This window comes from Piliocolobus tephrosceles, chromosome 13 (assembly GCF_002776525.5).
Source record: "Piliocolobus tephrosceles isolate RC106 chromosome 13, ASM277652v3, whole genome shotgun sequence".
Classification (NCBI taxonomy): Eukaryota; Metazoa; Chordata; class Mammalia; order Primates; family Cercopithecidae; genus Piliocolobus; species Piliocolobus tephrosceles.
Window position 1 is genome coordinate 40,979,226 of NC_045446.1, and position 24,060 is coordinate 41,003,285.

The 24,060-nt window shown below is 39.7% G+C and overlaps 1 pseudogene; it reads right to left on the reverse strand.

The window, feature by feature from the left end:
• Positions 1 to 12,698: 12,698 nt before the first annotated feature.
• On the reverse strand, positions 12,699 to 15,233 carry LOC111525861 (annotated as a pseudogene).
• Positions 15,234 to 24,060: the final 8,827 nt, after the last annotated feature.

Sequence of the window (24,060 nt, forward strand, 5' to 3'; positions counted from 1 at the left end):
CATCAGGGATATTGGTCTAAAATCCTCAATAAAATACTGGCAAACCGAATCCAGCAGCACATCAAAAAGCTTATCCACCATGATCAAGAGGGCTTCATCCCTGAGATGCAAGGCTGGTTCAACATATGCAAATCAATAAATGTAATCCAGCATATAAACAGAACCAAAGACAAAAACCACATGATTATCTCAATAGATACAGAAAAGGCCTTTGACAAAATTCAACAGTCCTTCATGTTAAAAACTCTCAATAAATTCAGTATTGATGGGACATATTTCAAAATAATAAGAGCTATTTATGACAACCCCACAGCCAATATCATACTGAATGGGAAAAAAGTGGAAACATTCTCTTTGAAAACTGTCACAAGACAGGGATGCCCTCTGTCACCACTCCTATTCAACATAGTGTTGGAAGTTCTGGCCAGGGCAATCAGGCAAGAGAAAGAAATAAAGGGTATTCAATTAGGAAAAGAGGAAGTCCAATTGTTCCTGTTTGCAGATGACATGATTGTATATTTAGAAAACCCCATCATCTCAGCCCAAAATCTCCTTAAGCTGATAAGCAACTTCAGCAAAGCCTCAGGATACAAAATCAATGTGCGAAAATCACAAGCATTCTTATATACCAATAACAGACAAACAGAGAGCCAAATCATGAGTGAACTCCCATTCACAATAGCTGCAAAGAGAACAAATTACCTAGGAATCCAATTTACAAGGGATGTAAAGGACCTCTTCAAGGAGAACTACAAACCACTGCTCAGTGAAATAGAAGAGGACACAAGCAAATGGAAGAACATCCCATGCTCGTGTATAGGAAGAATCAATATCATGAAAATGGCCATACTGCCCAAGTTAATTTGTAGATTCAATGCCATCCCCATGAAGCTACCAATGAATTTCTTCACAGAACTGGAAAAAATTACTCTAAAGTTCATATGGAACCAAAAAAGAGCCTGCATTACTAAAAAATCATAAGCCAAAAGAACAAAGCTGGAGGCATCATGCTATCTGACTTTAAACTATACTACAAGGCTGCAGTAACCAAAACAGCATGGTACTGGTACCAAAACAGAGATGTAGACCAATGGAACAGAACAGAGCCCTCAGAAATAATACCACACATCTACAACCATCTGATCTTTGACAAACCTGACAAAAACAAGAAATGGGGAAAGAATTCCCTATATAATAAATGGTGCTGGGAAAACTAGTTAGCCATATGTAGAAAGCTGAAACTGGATCACTTCCTTTCACCTTATACAAAAATTAATTCAAGATGGATTAAGACTTAAGTGTTAGACCTAAAACCATAAAAACCCTAGAAGAAGACCTAGGCAATACCATTCAGGACTGAGGCATGGGCAAGGGCTTCATGTCTAAAACACCAAAAGCAATGGCAACAAAAGTCAAAATAGACAAATGGGATCTAATTAAACTGAAGAGCTTCTGCACAGCAAGTGATTACCATCAGAGTGATCAGGCAACCTACAGAATGGGAGAAGATATTTGCAGTCTACTCATCTGACCAAGGGCTAATATCCAGAATCTACAAAGAACCCAAACAAATTTACAAGAAAAAAACAAACGATCCCATCAAAAAATGGGTGAAGAATATGAATAGACACTTCTCAAAAGAAGACATCTATGCAGCCCACAGACACATGATAAAATGCTCATCATCACTGGCTATCAGAGAAATGCAAATCAAAACCACAATGAGATACCATCTCACACCAGTTAGAATGGTGATCATTAAAAAGTCAGGAAACAACAGATGCTGTAGAGGATGTGGAGAAATAGGAACACTTTTACACTGCTGGTGGGACTGTAAAGCAGTTCAACCATTGTGGAAGACAGTGTGACGATTCCTCCAGGATCTAGAACTAGAAATGCCATTTGACCCAGCCATCCCATTACTGGGTATATACCCAAAGGATTATAAATCATGCTGCTATCAAGACATGCACACGTATGTTTATTACTGCACTATTCACAATAGCAAAGACTTGGAACCAACCCAAATGTCCACCAATGATAGACTGGATTAAGAAAATATGGCACATATATGCCATGGAATACTATGCAGCCATAAAAAAGATGAGTTCTTGTCCTTTCTAGGGACATGGATGAAGATGGGAACCATCATTCTCAGCAAACTATTGCAACAACAGAAAACCAAACACTGCATGTTCTCATTCACAGGTGGGAATTGAACGATTAGAACACTTGGACACAGCAAGGGGAACATCACACACAGGTGCCTGTTGTGGGTTGGTGGGAGGTGGGGAGGGATAGCATTAGGAGATATACCTAAAGTAAATGACAAGTTAATGGGTGCAGCACACCAACATGGCACATGTATACATTTGTAACAAAACTGCATGTTGTGCACATGTACCCTAGAACTTAAAGTATAATAAAAAAAGAAAAGAAAAGAAAAAGAAAACCTTGCTATTGTACATTTTTCACTACCCCTTTAAAATGTATATAAATTGTCTCCAAGTCTCTTGGCAGTTTTACAATCAAATAAATGTCTTTTTCAATTACTTGGGAACTATCTCTTTGAAATGTATACAATGAAAGCAATAGTGCCCTATGTCCCAGTCTCTGTAAGAGGGTAGGAACCTAACCTGATCAACACCAATTAGCAAACATGGATGGCCAGAGCACAGAAAAAAAAAAAAAAAAATTACAGACTCAGTAATAACCAAATGTGATATCCACATCTCATTGACCAACCTCTCCTCTCCAATAGTTTTCACTCATTCACCTAAACATTCCATATTTTGTTGCAGCAGGATTGAATTCAGTCTTTCTTCCCAGTTGCAGTAGTCTGGAAAAAAGTTTTCCTTCCCTGTTTAATTTGCCCAGTAAAATTTTTACTGTGACAGAATTTAAAGGACCCAGCACTTAAAGGACCCAGCACTTAAAATGCCTAAGAGGGAATGTCAGCAAACTTTAACTTTTTACAAAATGTAAAGAGAATAGTAATACAATGGAAAGAGCTCAGGTTGCATATACCTGGAAAATTCTGTTCAGAGGTTTTCAGAAGTAATTGTTCAGATATTTGGGTCACGGAAAAGGAGAGCAGGAAGCATTTGGTTTCCTATATATGTGTCTCAGTTTGCATTCGGCAGAGGTATGTCCAGGAGCAAGAATTCAGGTGCAAGTAGCTTGTTTAGGACTTAAAAGAAACACCAGTGGTAGAGGAGTGAGACTAGAAGAAAGGCAGCCAAGATAAATTATCTATCTAACCAACCTACCACTGTGGGTGCTTCAGGTTAATACCTCATGGAAAACTGTGGAAGCCAATAGAAAACACACCAGAAAAGCTGGGAGAGACCTAGGGTATTTGTGCACTATCTCATTTTAGATGCTGTTTGGAAGTTGAGAGTATTAATTCCCAGTACTTCTTTCTGCAAGGCAGGCAGATAAAGCCATCTTGAGGAAAGGCTTGGCAAAGGAACATGTAGGGGAGGTAAAGGAAATCCACAAGAAAAGTGAATCAGGTCCTGGCCCTTGGAGAAGCTGACAGTGAAACTGCAAGAGTGATAGGGTATGGGTCAGACACATACACAGTCAACTACACTGTGTTAATACATGTTACTTCTAGACAAGAATATCATGGTCAAAATATTTTGGGGAAAATTTGGGTTAATCAAACATTAATTGGTTTATTTACTTTATGACTTCTCAGATATTTTAGGATATGAATTTGAATGTACCTTGCATAGCTTTAAGATAAGAATATCATGCTAAAATTTCTCACCTGTTTTAGTGGGTGCCTCTAGTTGGATTAGTGCATATAGTGCACTTAACATACTTTGAGAATCACCAATCTAATTTATTTGCCAAATGTTACTAATGAGAAAAATTAGATCCATATTAGTGACATTTAAAAGTGAAGCAGTGTTTACAGAGATTAGTATAACTGCCAAGGATTAAGGTAATAGGAAGCCAGAATGTGTGATAGAAGATTCTAGTGATACATAATATTGTTGATACCTTCTTAACTCTCATTCTATCTATTCTTCTAATTACATTACTACAGCGTCTGTATTTTCTGAAACCAGAATTTAAAGTATAGACATATAATTTCAGAGTTAACAATTCCTTGCAACTTTCTTTGTAATTAAACTGATCTTGCATGTTTAATTTTCAAAACAAGTGATGTGAAAATCCTACCTCACCTCAAAAGAAAACTTGTAACTCTATTTTTCATCCACTATCCCTATGGGGACATTAAGCATACAGTACTCCTTAAATTTTACCAGGTGAGTGAACTGAAGCCTCACATGCTTGGCTTACTCTGGGTGATAGAAAGAGGCAGATTCACAACTCGGATTGTGTCAGGATTCATATTCTGAACTTTTGACTTGAGGTCTGGTGCTGATCCTTACAATCTTCTTGCCATCTCAAAATTTGTCAGGTAATGTTTTGGTCTATTTGTATTGGGGTTATGGCTAGTGAGCCTGAGTTACGTGTTTTTTGGTTGGATGAAGTGGCTCACACCTGTAACCCCATCACTTTGGGAGGCTGAGGCTGTTGGATCAACTGAGGTCAGGAGTTTGAGACCAGCATGGTAAACATGGTGAAACACTGTCTCTACTAAAAAATATAAAAATTACCTGAGCATGGTGGTGTGTGCCTGCAATCCCAGCTACTCAGGAGGCTGACGCATGAGAATGACTTCGACCCAGGAGGCGGAGGTCGCAGTGAGATGAGATTGTGCCACTGTACTCCAGCTTGGGCAACAGAACGAGACTCTGTCTCAAAGAAAAAAAACAAAATAGCTTAGCTAATGAAAATGTTGCAATGAAAATAAAAATAAAAAGCCTCAACATGCAATTTGTCAATATGATAAAATGTACTCCCTTCTATAACTTTAAATTCACTTTTGGATTATGTTATTAGTACTGTTATGTAGTGAGAGAAGCTTGAGCTTAAGATGTTTCCAAGGCTGGAATTCAGTGCTCTTTAATTAAAAAAAAAAAAAAAAATACTACTGGAAACTTTCAATCAGAAATCTTCATGTGTGTGGAAACTTCTGGAATGGAACTCATGCTAAAGTAAACAGGAACCTTTTCAGACAGGCTTTTCGTAGTTAAGAGTCTTAGACATCTGTTCATAGGGGCCATTTTAGAATACCCTGTGGATTGTTTACTGGCAGTGACTCCCTGTATATCTCTCTTTGGGATTATATATGCCTTATATAGGGAATAAAAAAGACTGGGCAAGAAAAACCACAAGAACAAAAATAGAAATACCCATTTTGCCTGAGACCTAATTCAATATGTGAAGAAACAAACAGTACTCTTTAATGGTCCTGAGAAGAAACTTAGGACAGAAAATGGATAAAGGTGGTTTGGACTTCTCATAATAGAGTTTCTTTTGGTTAGGGATTTTTGAAATATTCATTATATTAACACAGTGGTTACACTACAGAAACAATACAAAACAAAACAAAACAAAAAAGCCGAGGTTAGAAGAGAAATAAAATGACCATCATCAAATGACATCTAAATTGGACAGGGGTGGTGGCTCATACCTGTAATTCTAGCAATTTGAGAGGCTGAGAGGGATGGATCACTTGAGGCCAGGAGTTTGAGACCAGCCTGGCCAACATGGCAAAATCCTATCTCTACTAAAAATGTAAAAAGTAGCTGTGTGGTCGTACACAGCTATAATCCCAGCTACTTGGGAGGTTGAGGGATGGGAATAGCTTGAACCCTGTAGGTGGAGGTTGCAGAGAACCAAGATCATGCCATTGCACTCCAACCTGGGTAAAACAGTGAGACTCTGTCTTGAAAAAAAAAAAAAAAAACTAAATTATTCCAGAAATACTTCAGCAGGAGATTATACAAGAAGCTGAGTACCCAATTTTCACATTGGTCATGAAATACAAGTTATAATAATAACTATAATGAAAATATTGATGCATATTTAGACAACTTGCAGTTTATATAATGGGTTATGCTCATCTTTAACTTCAAGTTAGTTAGGTTGCCTTTGGAAGGCAACTTATAGTTATTTTGGTACTGTTGTCACATTTCTGAACCCAATTATCTCAGATTATTTTTGGATACAGAGGAAATGAATTTCAAATAAATGCTTATCTCATAATTACTTGCAAGTCACTAAAATATTACCATGTGTTATTATAATGCTTCTGATTGGATATTTAAGGTTCTTAATGTTGGCAAACCCAACATTCACAAAAGATGACTGATATATGGTATTACCTCTTATTTTATAAAACTGAGGCAAAAGTATTTAAGAGGTTTTTTTTTGTTTGGCTCCATTTTTTTGTTTTGTTTTTTCAAGAATAGCCACTATACAAACGAAAGAATGAAAACTCAAACTCCCACCAGGCCTGCCTTGCAAGAGCTCCTGAGGAAGTACAAAATATGAAAAGGGAAAACCGATATCAGCCACTGCAAAAACACCAAAAATATAAAGACCAATGACACTATGAAGAAACTGCATCAACTAGTGTGCAAAATAACCAGCTAGCGTCATGATGACAGGAACAAATTCACATATAACAATATTAACCTTAAATGTAAATGGGCAAAATTCCCCAATGAAAAGACACAGACTGGCAAATTGGATAAAGAGTCAAGACCCAATGGTGTGCTGTATTCAGGAGACCCATCTCACATGAAAAGACACAAAGGAAGGAATATTTGCCAAGCAAATGGAAAGCAAAAAACAAACAAACAAAATAAAAACAAAAATTAAACAAAACAAAAAAACAGAGGTCACAATCCTAATCTCTGATAAACGGACTTTAAACCAACAAAGATCAAAAAAGACAAAGAAGGGCATTACATAATGGCAGAGGAATCAATACAACAAGAAGAGCTAACTATCCTAAATATATATGCACCCAATACAGGAGCACTCAGATTCATAAAACAAGTTCTTAGAGACTTACAAAGAGACTTAACTCCCATACAATAATAGATCTGTCTAATGTCAATATTAAGACAGATCAAAGAGATAGAAAATTAACAAGGATATTCAGGACATTAACTCAGCTCTGGATCAAGTGGACCTAATAGACATCTACAGAACTCTCACTCCAAATCAACAGAATATACAGTCTTCTCAGCACCACATAGCACTTATTCTAAAATTGACCACATAATTGGAAGTAAAACACTCCTCAGCAAATGCAAAAGAATGGAAATCAAAACAAACAGTCTCTCAGACCACAGTGCAATCAAGTTAGAATTCAGGATTAAGAAACTCACTTAAAACCACACAACTACATGGAAATTGAACAACCTGCTCCCAAATGACTCCTGGGTAAGTAACGAAATTAAGGCAGAAATCAAGAAGTTCTTTGACACCAATGAGAACAAAGACACAACGTATCAGAATCTCTGGGACACAACCAAAGCAGTGTTTAGAGGGAAATTGATAGCACTAATTGTGCACATCAGAAAGCTGGAACAATCTCAAATCAACACCCTAACATCACAATTAAAAGAACTAGAAAAGCAAGAACAAACAAATCCAAACACTAGCAGAAGACAAGAAATAACTAAGATATGAGCAGAACTGAAGGACATAAAGACATGAAAAATCCTTCAAAAAATCAGTGAACCTAGGAGGTAGTTTTTTGAAAAGATTAACAAAATAGATAGACTTCCAGGCAGATTAATAAAGAGAAAAAGACAGAAGAATCAAATAGACACAATAAAAAATGATAAAGGGGATATCACCACTGACCCCACAGAAATACAAACTACCATCAGAGAATACTATATAAACACCTCTATGCAAATAAACTAGAGAATCTAGAAGACATGGATAAATTCCTGGACACATACACCCTCCAAAGACTAAACCTGGAAGAAGTTGAATCCCTGAATAGACTAACAACAAGTTCTGAAATTAGGGCAGTAATTAATAGCCTACCAACCAAACAAAGCCCAGGACCAGATGGATTCATAGCTGAATTCTACCAGAGGTACAAAGAGAAATTGGTACCATTGTCTTTGAAACTGTTGCAAACAATTGGAAAGGAGGGACTCCAACCTAACTCATTTTATGAGGCCAGCATCATCCTGGTATCAACATCTGCCAGACACACACACACACACACACACACCCCTTCAGGCCAGTATCCCCAGTGAACATTGATGTGAAAAATCCTCAATAAAATACCTGCAAACCTAATCCAGCAGCACATCAATAAGCATATCCTCCACTCTCAAGTCAGCTTTATCCCTGGGATGCAAGGTTTGTTCAACATATGCAAATCAATAATTGTAATTCATCACATAAACAGAATCAATGACAAAAAACACATAATTATCTCAATAGATGCAGAAAAGGCCTTGAATAAAGTGCAACATCCCTTCATGTGAAAAACTCTCAATAAGCTAGGTATTAATGGAACATATCTCAAAATAATAAGAGCTATTTATGGCAAACCCACAGCCAATATCATACTGAATGAGAAAAAGCTGGAAGCATTCCTTTTGAAAGGCAGCATGAGACAAGGATGCCCTCTCTCACAACTCCTATTCAACACAGTATTGGAAGTTCTGGCCGGGGCAATCATGTAAGAGAAAGAAATAAACATATTCAAACATGAAGAGAGGAAGTCAAGTTGTCTCTGTTTGCAGATGACATGATTCTATATTTAGAAAACCCCATGATCTCAGTGCAAAAATTCCTTAAGCTGTTAAATAACTTCAGCAAAGTCTCAGGATACAAAATCAATGTATAAAAATCACAAACATTCCTATATACAAACAATAGACAAGCAGAGAGTCAAATCATGAATGCACTCCCATTCACAGTTGCTACAAAGAGAATAAAATACCTAGGAATACTGCTAATGAGGCATGTGAAAGACCTATTCAAGGAGGATTACAAACCAGTGCTCAACGAAATAAGAGAGGACAAAAGAATGGAAAACCATTTCATCCTCATGAATTGGAAAAATCAGTATCATGAAAATGGCCATGCTGCCCAAGGTAATTTACAGATTCAATGCTATTCCCATCAAACTGCCATTGACATTCTTTACAGAATTAGAAACAACTATTTTACTTTTCATATGGAATCACAGAAGAGCCTGTATAGCCAAGACAATCCTAAGCAAAAAGAACAAAGCTGGTGTCATCATGCTACCCAACTTCAAACTATACTACAAGGCTACAGTAATCAAAACAGCATGGTACTTGTACCAAAACAGACATATAGACAAACGAAACAGAACAGAGACCTCAGAAATAACACCACACATCTACAACGAACTGATCTTTGACAAACATGACAAAAAACAAGCAATTGGGAAAGGATTCCCTATTTAATAAATGGTGCTGAGAAAACCGGCTAGCCATATGCAGAAAACTGAAACTGGACCCCTACCTTACACCTTATACAAACATTAACTCAAGATGGATTAAAGACTTAAATGTAAAACCCCAAAACATAAAAACCATAGAAGAAAACCTAGGCAATACCATTCAGGACATAGGCATAAGCAAAGATTTCACAACAAAAATACCAAAAGCAATTGCAACAAAAATGAAAATTAAAAACTGCGATCTAATTAAATTCAAAAGCTTCTACACAACAAAAGAAACTACCATCAGAGTGAACAGGCAACCTACAGAATGGGAGAAAATTTTTGCAATCTACCCATCTGATAGAGGTGTAATTTCCAGAATCTACAAAAAAAACTTACACAAATTTACAAGAAAATAAACAACTCCATCAAAAAATGGGCAAAGATATAAACAGACACTTCTCAAATAAGACATTTATGCAGCCAACAAATATATGAAAAAAAGTTCAACATCACTGATCATTAGAGAAATGCAAATCAAAACCATAATGAGATATCCTCTCATGCCAATCAGAATGGCTATTACTAAAAAGTCAAGATACAACAGATGCAGGTGAGGCTATAGAGAAATAGGAATGCTTTTACACTGTTGTAGGAATGTAAATTAGTTCAACCATTGTGGAAGACGCTGTGTTGATTCCTCAAGGATCTAGAAGAGGAAATACTATTTGACTCAGCAATTGCATTACTGGGTATATACCCAAAGGAATATAAATCATTCTACTATAAAGACATATATGTTTACTCCAACACTATATATAGTAGCAAAGACATGGGAGCAATCCAAATGCCCATCCATGATGGACTTGATAAAGAAAATGTGGTACATATACATCATAGAATACTATGCAGCCATAAAAAGAATGATGTCATGTCCTTTCCAGGGACATGAATGAAGCTGGAAGCCATCATCCTCAGCAAACTAACACAGGAACAGAAAGCCAAACACTGCATGTTCTCACTCATAAATGGGAGTTGAACAATGAGAATTCATGGACACAGGGAGGGGAACAGCACACACCAGGGCCTGTCCGGGATAGGGGCAAAGGGAGGGAGAGCATTAGGAAAAATACCTAATGCATGTGGGGCTTAAACCCTAGATGACAGGTTGATAGGTGCATCAAACCACCATGGCACATGTATACCTATATAACAAACCTGCACATTCTGCACATGTATCCCAGAACTTAAAGTAAGACAAATAAAACATTTTTTAAAAAAATCTGAACTCGGCTGGGCGCGGTGGCTCAAGCCTGTAATCCCAGCACTTTGGGAGGCGGAAGCGGGTGGATCACGAGGTCAGAAGATCAAGACCATCCTGGCTAACATGGTGAAACCCCGTCTCTACTAAAAAAAAAAAAAAAAAAAAATAGCCGGGCATGGTGGCGGGCGCCTGTAGTCCCAGCTACTCGGAGGCTGAGGTGGGAGAATGGCATGAACCCGGGAGGCGGAGCTTGCAGTGAGCCGAGATTGGGCCACTGCACTCCAGCCTGGGCGACACAGCAAGACTCCCTCTCAAAAAAAAAAAAAAAAAGAAAAAAAAAATCTGAACTCAAGTTCAGACTCCTAATTCTAATATTAAAATCTCCTTTGTCAGTGGTAAGACTAACAATGTAAAACACATACTATATAAACCTTGGATAATGTGGAGTTCTTCACCAGAATTACTGCCTAATGGACATTTCAGGAATTGTTCCGCTTGGTTCATGCATTGGTTTACCATTTAATGGTATTTAACCCATGAGTTGGTTTCATCATTTTAAGCAGTCAGTAGAAAATTAAAGATAATTTCTTCACTGCTTTGTTGGGCATCCAGTCACACATCTATGTTGTCAACACTAAGTATCAATTTCACTTCTTTTGCTTACTATCTTAAAGATGTTAAAACTAACTTAAATCATTTTTGTCACAAGGGAAAATTTTGTAAATATAATATATGCATGTATGCACATATATGTATATATGTATTTATTCACATAATATATATGTAGGTGTATGTCTGTATTTGTATATGTGTGACACAAATATGTAAACATATATAATATTCATTTTCTTGCATGAGCAACTTAGGTTATTTATTTGTAAAATGGGAATAAGATAATCTTATCCTACACGAGTGCTGTTTTGGAAAAGAATTAATACAATTTTGACCACATCCAAGTTGCCATTTCAGCTTCGCATTCCTGTCACAGCATCTGACTCGAACTTGGATCCCCAGATTCCGTGGCCATTTTTTCCTCCTTCCTATACCTCATTGACTACTTCGAGAGGGGAGTCCTCGCTTCCTTCCTTTTTTTATTCCCCTCGGGACTTTTCCAGAAGAGAAATTTAATCTAACTTACATACTTCTAGGTACATCGATAACCAAAATGTGGCCACTGAAAAAAGTTAAAAGGTCAATCAGCTTTTAATGTTGATTTAAAAGCTTTTAAGCTTTTAAAAGGTCAAAGGCTTCTAGCTGGTCCAGGATTGCAAAATAAAAAGATCCACGTTCCTTATTTTCTACACAAAACGTGTTTTTAAAAAACTGAAAAGCGTAGGGAGCTATACATAGAAAGCAACAGTGAAAAGGGGGAGGGGTCCGGGTGGGGGAGGAGAGTCCCACCCCGCCTTCTCACCCTTCAGGGTCCCAGAGCCCATGAGACTCTCTGGGGGGCTTGACATGGCAGGAATCAGCTGTCAGCTCTAGGCTCTTCCTAGTTGGGAAGGTCCCTCTGGGGGGCAGCCAACAAGGATTTCCGTGGCATTGGGGGCTCAGTGGGGGGCTCCCAGGCTCCAGCGGGCCCCACAGAGGGAGCATGGCTTCCCCTGAGCAAGCACCGTGGCATGATATAGTCGTTCAACCCTGGAACTGGGGATCCGGGGCAGATCCCAGGTTTCACAAGGTGCGTGTGTGTTCGCATGTACATGCGTGTGAGAGGATATTCATGGGGGCGAGAGGGAACCAGAACAGGGGTCTTTAGGGTCTTTGCAAATGGCCACGGATGGCAGACATCGCCCTGACTGGCTGCTAGAATGGGGAGTGCTGTCCTCCCCTGTGACCAGATCGGCTGCCACCTGAGACCCGGCTGCTTTCCCTGCTGGACCAGGTGGACATAGGCTGAAGGAAGACACCCTGTGGTCCCAGAGTCTTCGGACTGGGGGAACGGCTGCTAGCTTGCTCCTGGCGCCCTGGCTGTAGAGTGCCCAGACCCCAAGGGGCGCGGGTTTGAGATTTTGGCTTGCTCCTATGGAAATGGAAAGAAAAAGGAAGAGGGACGAGGACACAGAGGAAGAAGAGGAGACACAGGTGGCACGAGAGGGGATCTGGAATGCTTTTGTGTTAGGAAGCCTCTGTCACCACTGTCTGTGCCTGCAGGGCCTGGGACTCCTTAGGCTGCGGGTCCGCTTTGGAGAAGTTCATCTCCAGGATGTGCAGCTGTAAGTACGGCACCTACTCTTCCTGGATACAGAGGGGGCCCTGGAACTCCACTTCGCAGAATCTGCATTTGAGGACACGTGTAGATGTTGCCCACGAACTTGACAAGTGATGTCAGGGTCACCAGGGAGGGGACCGGCCGGACTCGGGGTGGGGTTGCCTCACCTCCTCCAGCTTCTGCTGTAGGTCATTGGTCTCCTCACCTCCCCCGGCTGCGGAGGCATCTGGAGGGCGAGCTTGTGGGCATTTGAATTTGTTGATGTTCTGCCGCTGGTGCGCTGCAACCTTCATGGTGTCCAGCGGCCTGGCTGCCAGAGGCTGCTCACCACTGTGGGCTGCCCGGCCAGCCTCAGGCTCTGGTTCCCAGGCCCCCAGCACTGCAGCCTACCACTGCCAGGCGCCTGGGAGCCAGCCCAGGGATGGCCGCTTGTCACTGTCACGGCCATGGCTGGCACTGCGGAACTTCTTAGTGAAGGGGCAGCCGTCCTGGATGTATAACTGCAGTAGGCGCCCACCTTCTGGGGTTGGTGCTTGATCCACTCGCTCAGTGTCTCGATGGGCGAACCAATGATGCACCACTCGGTCACGTTGAACTGCCACAGGTGTTCCCGTGCGTGGCTGGCCACAGCCCTGCGGTTTTCAAAGTAAAGTCCACACAGCTCGCAGCAGGCCTCAGTGGAGGAGTGGGAGGTCTTCTCGTGAATGGTCTTTGTCTTGAAGGGTAGTTCAGTCTGGATGTAGGTCGTGGCCTTGACCTCTGCTGGGGAGGAGGCGGTCCTCCTAACAGGGGCAGCTTGGCTGCCACTGAGCCCAGGTAGCCAGTGGCTCAGGGCTTGGCCCCAGAGATGGGAGTCAGGCTGAGCTCGCAAGGAAACCTGGACCGGCCCTGCGCCTGGTTTGCCTGACTGGCCAGACGATAGCGGCAGTGGGGACTGCACGGGCCCAGGGGCCACAGTGGGAGGCCCATCCTCAGCCAAGGCAGGGGCCAGGTCTCCAGCCAGTGATTCCTTCTTGATGAGGCACGGCTTGGACTTCTTGAGGACCTCTCGCAGTGTCAGTGGACGAACCATGGACGGACCACTCGGTCACACCAATCTGCAGCAGGTGGGAGCACGCGTGACTAGATAGGCCCTTGCGGTTCTCAAAGAACCCGCGGCAGAACTCATAGCGGATGTCGCGCACCGGCTCTGCCCGGGATTACAGGTTCAGAGGTATCATGTCTTCCCGTGGCACCTCCCAGGGACCCTCAGATAGGTGTAGCTCCCCATGAAGGGCCCCCAGGAGCATCTCCCGCTTGATCTCCACCCGTATTTGTTCAGACTTCAGCTTCTTGGGCAGGGAGGGTGCAGTCAGACCTGGGAACATCTTCCGGACCGTGGGAGGAGTAGAGGCAGTTCATGAGTGGCCCAGGGGGCTGCCTGGTGGCGGTGGCGGCAACTTCTTGGCCAAGAGTGAGATGTGAAGGTCCGGGGGGCTGCGGGTTTCCGGTGAGCTGCCAGGACCTGTGCTGTCCATCATCTTGGCCAGGGCTTTTGGACTTGGCCCTGGCGGGTTGGGAGGTCTGCCAGGGCGAGACTGGGTCTGTCTTTTCAGGAGGTCCCGCAGTCTGTCGATGGGGCGAGCCATTGACGTACCCCTCAGTCACGCCCATTTGCCTCAGGTGGGAGCCCGTGTGGCTCCAGTAGCCCTTGCGGTTCTAGAAGAACTCACCACAGAACTCACAGCAGCGGATGTCTGGTGCTGGCTCTGGGCCTGAGGTGAGGTTCAACGGCCTCAGACTGAGGTCACTGTGCCTTTTGGGAGGCCGGCCGGGGGCTCAGGGACAGCTCGGGGATCTTGTCCTCAGGATTCTTAGGGGTAGAGGAGCCCGCCAGGGCCAGTGGTGTCTTTTTGAGGAGCGGAGAGCTGGGGAGGTGGGGGCGGCCCAGGCCTTTGGTCGAGAAGCCGAGATACAACTCTGTTGACAGCAGGGGCATCCAAGGACTTGGCCTAGGTAAGTAAGCCGGGACGGGGTCCCTGGAGACCACCTCCTTCAGCCAGCTGGACTTCTTAGCCAGGCCCGGGGGCAGCCCAAGGTGGGCGTCCAGCAGGCCCTTCTGCTTCATAAGCTCCTAGAGGAGGGTGCAACGCGCCTCTCTGACTCAGCCACTACCAGCTACTCCAAGTGGGAGCGTGCATGGCTGGAAGGTCCTTTCGGGTCTCAAGGCAGGCGCCGCAGACCTCGCAGGTGGTCAGGTTCTGGGATCCGAGGTCCTGCAGCTCCTGTTTGCTGCCATGAGGAACCTCCGGAGCCACTTTGCTGCTCAGCCAACTGGTCACCTGCTCCAGGGCCCCAGGGACAGGCAGGCTCTTCTTAGCGAGCGAGGGAGAACTCAGGTCCATGGCCACCATTGCTTTTTCCTTAGAACCCAGGCCCAGCGCGGACGAGGGCCCCGGGCCCTGGCTCCCGCCCGGCCTTGGGCCAGTCCCTGGGCCCGTCCCGCGGTGGCGGTGGCGGTGGCGGTGGCTGCCGCGGCAGCTGGGGCTGCGCGGACGGTGCCGCAGTGCCGGGGCTGGGGCGCCCTGCGCTGGGGCGCCCAGGCCGGCGCGCGCTCCCGGACGACCCCGCGCGCGGCCCCGCCGACTTGCTCCCCGCTTTTGTCACTGGGCACTGGGTGGTGGAGGCGGCCATCTTGGCTCCGTCTTCCTTTTCTTTGAGAGTGTTTTTTGTTTGTTTCATTTTTGTTTTTGTAGAAATAGGTAAACAATATGAGACCAGCCAATTATTAAGGTAGAAGAAAAATAAATAATAGAGAGGAGTTGGGTGTTCTTCGTAACTAATTAGATTTTGTTTTAAAATATGAAACTCGCTGCTAATTATTGTTCACACTAGAACAGAGGCATTAATACAATCTTTTTCTTATTTTCTTTTTAGTTTTTATTATTTTTTTTCTTTTTGAAAAGAGACAAGCTTTAGAGTTTTGTTCAATGTTAGCTTTGCTCAGGGGAAGGCCACTTTAAAAGGAATTACAATGATGAAAGGGGAAAACCGAGAACTTGACCCAGTATTTCAAAATCTTCAGCAGACACAGGTGCAGTTGATCCCAAAGTAATTAATGTCTGGGTAATTGACAATTTTTTTTCTTTAATTAAAGTAACCAGTAACTATTTTCTTTTTAGATTTAAGAATTTTGAAATTATATTTATAAACTATCAGGAAGTCAAAGGAGAAAGGCAGTCAGCATTGAGAACAAAAATAAGTTACCAATTTTCTTTTAAAAAATCGATTAACACAAGTATTACATATTGGATTTTTTATGAGGCTCTACCTAATAGATGAGATAGGCATAGATTTTTTATAAGTCTATGCTATGACAGCAAACATTCTTCCATGATGGGATTTCTTAAAATCCGATTAGTTCATGCTGCAAAATTCTCAGTCATTCTATTAAGGTAAAATATGTAGCCCTTCATTAATTCAATAAATTATTATTTAGTGGTTACTATGTACCAAATCATTAACAAAACAATCTGCCTATTCTCATAGTGCTTAAATTATAGTGTGCAATAACATTTTCAAAAATACATGTTAAGTATCATAAATAGTAATAAGAGCTAAGGGGGAAAATAGAGCAGGGAAGAGGGGTGGGTGTGTTGCAGTAAGACTTCTAAGTTTAAGCAGGTAATTGGGAAGTCCACAAGTAAGTAGTAAGGACCTGAAGGATGTGAGGGATGAAGTTATGTAAGTATCTGTAAGATATTATTCTCGGCAGATCGAACCCTTCAAGGCAAAGACCCCGAAGCAGGAGTTTGTCTGATGATGTATAAAGGATTCCAGTGTCAGCAGAAAGAATGAGTTGAAGGGAATGCAGGAGGAGAAAATTCAGAGGAATAGTAACGAAGTCAGTTCAGTGAGTCTTGTAAATCATGTAATGATTTTAACTTGAACTTTAAGGGAGGAGGAAGGCACTAAAAGGGTTAAGTGAAGTGATAATATGCTGTCACATTTTAACAGAATGACTCTGGCTACTATGTACGGAATAGGTTTTGGAGGAAAAATTAAACCAGGAAACCCAGTTAAGAGGCTATTATAATTTGTAAGGCAAGAATATTGGTGGTTTGAACTAATGAGGCGTTGGAGATGGTGAAAGTATTGAAATACACATAGATTTTAAAGGTAGAGATGGTAGAATTTAGTCAAAGACACAATTTTAGGTCTGAGTAAGAGGTATTAAGAATGACTTCAAGATTTTGACCTGAGCAACAGAAAGAACACAATTACAATTAACTATATGAAGAAGTCATATAGTCATGTAGGAGGGGCAAAATTAAGATGGAAGAAATGTCAGTAACTGAGTATTGAATATGCTAGTTTTGAGAGACCTAATAGTCATCCAAAAAGTACATAAGCAGTTCTACATGTGGGTCTGGAATTCAGGAAATAGAACTGAGCTTGAGATATATATTCATCAGTAGATATTATATGAGATGACCTATAAACAAAATGACAAAAGAATATGAGAAAAGGTAGCATACCAAATAATATCTGATGTGAAAGCACTTTTACATGGTAAGCATTTTTGCCAAACATATTATGGATATTTCTTTGATATTGAATATCAACTTGAGATTCTTGTTTATAAAAAAGCACAAATCAGAAGAAAAGCTTACAAAGAAAATAATAATAAACTGCATACATTGCCAGTCTCTTCAATTCTCCCTTTCATTTCTAAGCTCATTGCTTATAAGTAAAATAAGACTCTAACAAGTCAAATTACATCAAGTATCAATAAACTTCAATTTGCACTCACCATGAAGCCATTTGGTGGTTACTCACGTACACCAAGCTGACTCCAGAAGCTAAGCTTCTTTCCAGTTCTATAATCAGATACTTAACCCTTTTTTATTGGCCTTTTAAAAATAGAGATAATTTGTTTCTTGGCTCAGCTCATGGAGCTGGTGTTACTGTCTGCGAGATCATGACTAAAAATCAGTTTGAATGTGTCTCTCTCACACACAAAATGTGGTATGTTTTCAAAGCAAGTTGCTAAATTTTATGGCTCAGAGTCTAAAGACAAAACTCATGACAGTTGGAGAAAAGGGAAAATGTTTTCTTACCTAGAAAAGGGAGTTAAATAAACTATGGTTGCATAATGGTTGAACATTATGAACCATTTTACACCCCACATTAGATAACCTAGAAGAAATTAATAAATTTCTAGACACATGCAGTCTACCCAGTTGAGCTATGAAGAAATGAAAAACCTAAACAAACCAATAACGAATAATAAGCTTGAATTAGTAATAAAAATTCCGGTTGCACAAAGAGAGTGCTAGGCTTCTCTTAGAGAATTCTTTAGGATAGACAATGATTTCTTAAGTATTTTCTAGGCACATGCTTTTCTTAATAATGCAGACAAAATACTTAAGGACATAAAGGTTGTGGTCATTGGACTGTCACTCACCAAGAGGTCGAACCCACCTGTTATGCAGGTAATAGCATCCAGAATAGTCAAACTCAGGAAATCAGTGGGTAGAATGGTAGTTGTCAAGAATTGGGAGAAGAGAAAAACAGAGAGTTGCTAATCAACAGGTACAAAGTTTCAGTTATGGAAGACGAATAAATTCTGCCATATGGCATTGCATTTACAATTAACAACACTGTATCATATACTTAAAAATTGTTAAGAGGGTGGAGCTCATGTTTGGTGTTCTTAACACAATAAAACAAATAGGACAGGGAGGTTTAGAATGGACTATAGTAATCCCCCACCCTACCATCCCCAACCCTAGTCCTCAACACATTAAAAGAACAATTTTCAACTCATTTAGTTCCTTTTGTCTTGCTAGCTACTTCCATATTTCTAAATAATATACGTATTACCATTACTCATTTTTCAAATTTAGACATTATGCATTCACTTCCTAGTGTGTTAAATAAAGATTTACCTTTCTTATATACCCTTCCTCATGACCATCCTAAGCCCCCTGAACATTTTTCTCTCTCTTTTCTGGTGTACCAATTTCATAATTTTTTCATCATTATTTAATGTTTCCATTACTGTAGACATGTATATGTTATTACAGCTGAGCTACATAGAAAAGTTTGATTATATTTCCTTTTCTGCTTAACTTCTGTACTACATGGAATTATTTATTTTGCTTCTTTTGATATTTAAAAATTTCCTTAGTTTTTATGTACTATGTCTAATGCTTTAAAAAAATTTAATTGTTTTTAAAATTGTATGTGGGTACATAGTAGGTGTATATACTTATGAGGTACATGAGATATTTTGATACAGCCATACAATGTTAAATAAGCACATCATGGATAATAGTGTATCCATCCCCTCAAGCATTTATCCTTTGAGTTATGAACAATTCAATTATACTCTTTAAGTTATTTCAAAATAGACAAAATACATTCCAAAGTGTCTGAAACATAGTGTCTGCTTGTAATGAAATAAGATTTTTGAATCTCACTTTATCATCTATAAAGCATTTTATGCATGTTATCACATTTGTAGTTCACAATAGAGACACAATTTTGTAGAGCCAATTTATTTTATAGATAAGGTCACTAAACTGTAGATGGATTAAGGCAAATTGTCCAAGGTCTGTAATGAGCAAGTGACAGAAACAGTTCTGACACCGGAGTTCCTGAGGACAATTTCTTTCTCATATCCACTGTAACAACAGATTCTCAGCATGGTATTTTCCCTCTTCTGTAAGATTTTCTCATTAGCTACAATTATCTGCAGTGGTCTCTAAGGCATCTTATCATTTGCACTTAATACATTGGGGAATTCATGTTATGCACTGAATAATTTTTTGTGTATGATTCTGTGGGCAACATAAGAGGATCAGTGAATAGTTCTACTTTGATGATTGAACATACACCTTACACCCTGGAAATTGCAATGGACAACTTGATTGGAATGGTTTTGAAATGTAATGAGTCTCACTAAATAAAATGTGTTCCCTGGGAATAGAAAGATTATTCATGAAGAGCAAGAGCTTTAGTGACTTTACACTGTTCCATGAAATACTGAGAGAGCCGAATACAATTGGAAATAGTGAATAAAAATAATTAAAGAAGCTATTGATAACTATCAAGTCTTTTTCTCCTTTAGAATTTGCATACCTTAGCTTAGTGGGGAGGGCAGAATTTTGCCTTTGTCAAAGAGAAAAATAGGTATGCTGGAATTGACTTGTTCAGCTCTGAATATTCTTGCTGTCACCATGGCGTGAATGTGTTCCCCAAATGAGCTTCTTCACATCTGTCTATTTAAATCTAATCTATCCGTCAAGAACCAGTGCTTGTTCCCAATCCACTTTGTAGACTTAGTCAACCACAATCAATAAAGGCTATGAAACTTAATAGATTAAGCCATATTAAACTACTCATAGTAAACTTTCTTTAACCTTAAACCCAGAAATTTCATATGTTTTAAATCAATATGTTTCTCTGAATTCAAAATCAGTTATTCTTTCTAAACTTTTGGGATCTGGGAGATTGGAGAATATTTTGGAAATCAATTCAATAACCATCCTCTAATCTCTAAAGTATAACACACGCATAAAATGAACTACAAATGTGTGTATGTATACACACATACATATATGTTTGTCTATATAAACATACATTATAGATAGTATATGTAGATATATATGCATATACATATTCTCTGAAGTCTGAGAATATGTCCCACATATTCTCCCACAGCCTTGAGAGTTAGGCATCACTGCATCTATTATAGAGAAAAACTATAAGTTCAGAAAAGCCAAAAAACTTGATCAAATGAATGTAAATAATAAACTGTTTAACTAGGTCTTAGCTCTTAGTTTATCTGTCTCCAAAAATTCCTGCTGTATATTTATTCTTGACCACTACTTAATTTACACTTCCTAAATTTATTTTCACATATAAACCCAATGGTTATTCAGGACAGATAATTTATCACATACCTATTTCACAGGACAGGTAATTTATCATACACCTATTTGCGTTTCTTGCATGGAAAAAAAATTGTGTATATAGTTAGGTCAAAACAATGCAGTTCCCCATACCTAGCATCAACATGAAACATGTGAGATTAGCTATGCTATGCAAACTGTGAAACAAGTCATAGTTCTGTTTATTTTATGAAATTGTGAACCCTATAATATCTGGCACAGATAAAACTGAAAACAAAATATAATTTTTATCTAGTGTTAAGGTCCTCAATAATTATTCCAGATTATGCCATTCCAATGATAATGCCTCTGCCTATGATGTACAGGTGTCTGTGTCCATATGCTGGGGATGTTTGTATCTCAGGGGAGTAACCTCTTGGCTTTCCACATATAGGATATTTGTGGCTGGCAGCTGTTCAAAGAAAATTTATAATTTTAATCTTTAATCTTTTCTACTGTTCAGAATTGTTGCTCTAACTTTTTAATCCAAGTATGAGGAAATGTAGATTAAGTACTTTAGACCTGCAAGAAGCCAGAGAAGCAATCACCTAGCCCAGTATAGATGAGGCTAAGTTGTAGTTCAGAGACTGGAGGCTTCTAACAAATTCAGTAACTGCATCTTGGGCCTTCTTGATTATGTTAATCTTAGTAGTTAGTGTTACTACAGCCGTGGAAGGGGGAATTTCAGAGTTATAAAGGGGTTTGATACTCCCAGGACCCTAATGCTATATGCCCTGCTGCTCAAATTGAATTGGCTTGGTTGTAAACAGGGTTCTGACAACAATAATGAAAATAGTAACTGCTACAGTGTATTAAGTCCTCACTATAGTTTATGTGCAATACGTCATTTCTTCTCAGCACAATAGTATAATATTATTGTTATCTCTAATTTTTAAATAAGGAAACTGAGACCTAGTGTACCTAAGTAGCCTCCCTAAGATCACAATAAGTTACCAGTAACAGAGCCAGAGTTCATATCTCTATCTGTTGACTTCAGTGACTTGGCCATTAATCACTATATTATCCTGACCTCATAAAGTATTTGGGGAAATCAACAATTTGCAAGTACACATTTTTAACATGATACTTTATTTAAATATATGTACACAAAGAAAAACTTTTACATGTCATAAAAATTATGGAAAACGATGAGAAATAAAAAGAAGAAAATAAGATATACCGTCAAATCCCACCCACCAAGAAACAGCTACTTCTAATATCTTTATACATACACCTTTAGTTCTCTTTTATATACCTGGAAATACACCTGGGGAGGCAAACAATTGGTCTACTAATGTTCATTATATTTTCCCAACTTTTTAGGGAAAACTAGTATCAGCAGTGTAGCCTGTCTGGCTTAACTCATAGGAAGCCAACATCTAACTTTTCCCATTTATTTTTATTTAATTTCTTTCATCTTTAAAAATTAGCTCATAAATTAATAGGAGGGCTATAAGATTCAACTAATTAAATAGTATAGTATTATAATTGAAACAAAAATCAGTACTTATTAAACAACTTGCTATAAAGTATGCTAATATTCTACAATGAAATTATTTGAGACTAGAATGTTGTATTAAATATTTAAACTAGCTGTAGGCTACATTCGATGCCTTGGTATAGCTGTGACTAACCTTTAGGGATGAACTAAACAGAGAAATCTAGTCCAGACAAGATGACGTAGACTCATCTCTCCATGTTACCCCCTCACAAAGCACAACTCTTAATGTGAGAAATAAAGTAAGAAATCAACAAAAGACAATTCTGAGAAGTGATGAAAAAAAGTAACTACAGGAGTAGAGAAACACTATAGTACTATGGCATCCTATAATGCCCCATCCAAAATACAAAAGCAATCCAGACCCATGAATTCCTGATTTTACATTGACATTAAAAGACCACCTAGGTAAGTTCTTTCTTCCCTGGGGTTGAACAAGAGTCCACCTGAAAACATTAGGTTGAACCAGCAGGAGAGATGGACATATATATAATCTCAGCAATGAAATACAATTATTAAAAAATGAACCAGGGACTTTCAGTTTCTGGTTGTGCATGTAAGGAGCTTAGAAGTTGCTACTTTAGTTTAAAACAAGTGTAAAGCTAAAGAAAATTAAAAATTAACAATTCCTCTTGGATCCCTAAGAGAGGTGAGGATATAGGGCAAACCACTGCCCCCAAGACTGGAGAGGGAAAAAAAAAGGTGAATATAGGGAGTCACAGCTTATCACAGCAGAAAAGCAGAGACTAACAAGTAAAAACCAACCTGGGAACTAGTGCTTGAGTAGGAAAATCTGAATTCTAGTTGATGAATTGCCTGAGGCTCAGTGCGGACAGGATTGAAAGTTAAAAACTCCAGAAGTACTCAGCAATGAGTGGGGAGAAAATATTATGAAATTTATCTCCAGGTTCTCCCAGTAAATATCAGAGTAAAATCCCCTTCTGCTTCTGGCGGGGAGAGGGAAAACGGAACCATTTTGAAATATGTCAGAGTAATGAGTTCATAACAAGGCCTGCCCTCAAGAAATGAGATCTTAACCTTCTGGGGTATTATCAGAACCTAACTGGGAGGAAGAAAATCACCCGACTCCAGCTAGCTCCAGCCTTTCATGTGGGAGAAAGGAAATACCGAACTATAGACCACTCTAGTCCTCCTGTCAAACCTAAGGCAGGAGAAAACTACTGAGAAACAATTGTAAACTTCACATCCCAGAGGTGTAGGCTCACTAAAAGACTGAGGCCTCATTGTAGGACTGGAGAATGCCTCTCCTCCCCTAATGCCTTACCAGTATTACTAGAGACCTATTGGCAGTAGTTTGTTTTACCTGTGCATCATATCTGGCTATCAAGAAATGAATTACATGGCATACGCAAAGCCAAAACACACAATTTGAAAAGACAGAGCAACTATGAGAAACAGACATGGAAGAGATGTTGGAACTAAAAGACCAGAAATTGCAAACAACTACAATTAATATGCTTTAAAAACCTCTTTAATGAAGTAGATAACATGCAAAACAGGTGGGTAATGTAATCAGATATAAATACCAAAAAATAAATGCTAGAGATAAAAAACACTATAATAGAAATACAGAGTGCCTTTGATGAGATTATTAATAGAATACACAGAGCTGAAGAAAGAACTTTTGAGTTTGAGAATATGTAAACAAAAACTTCAAAAACTGAAAGGTGAAAAAAAAACAAAGACTGAAAAAAACAAAAAACAGAACAGAACATCCAAGGACTGGAGAACTACAAAAGGTATAATATAGACACATTGAGAATACCAGAGGGAAGAAAGTCTCTTCTCACCACATCTCAACATCATACTGGA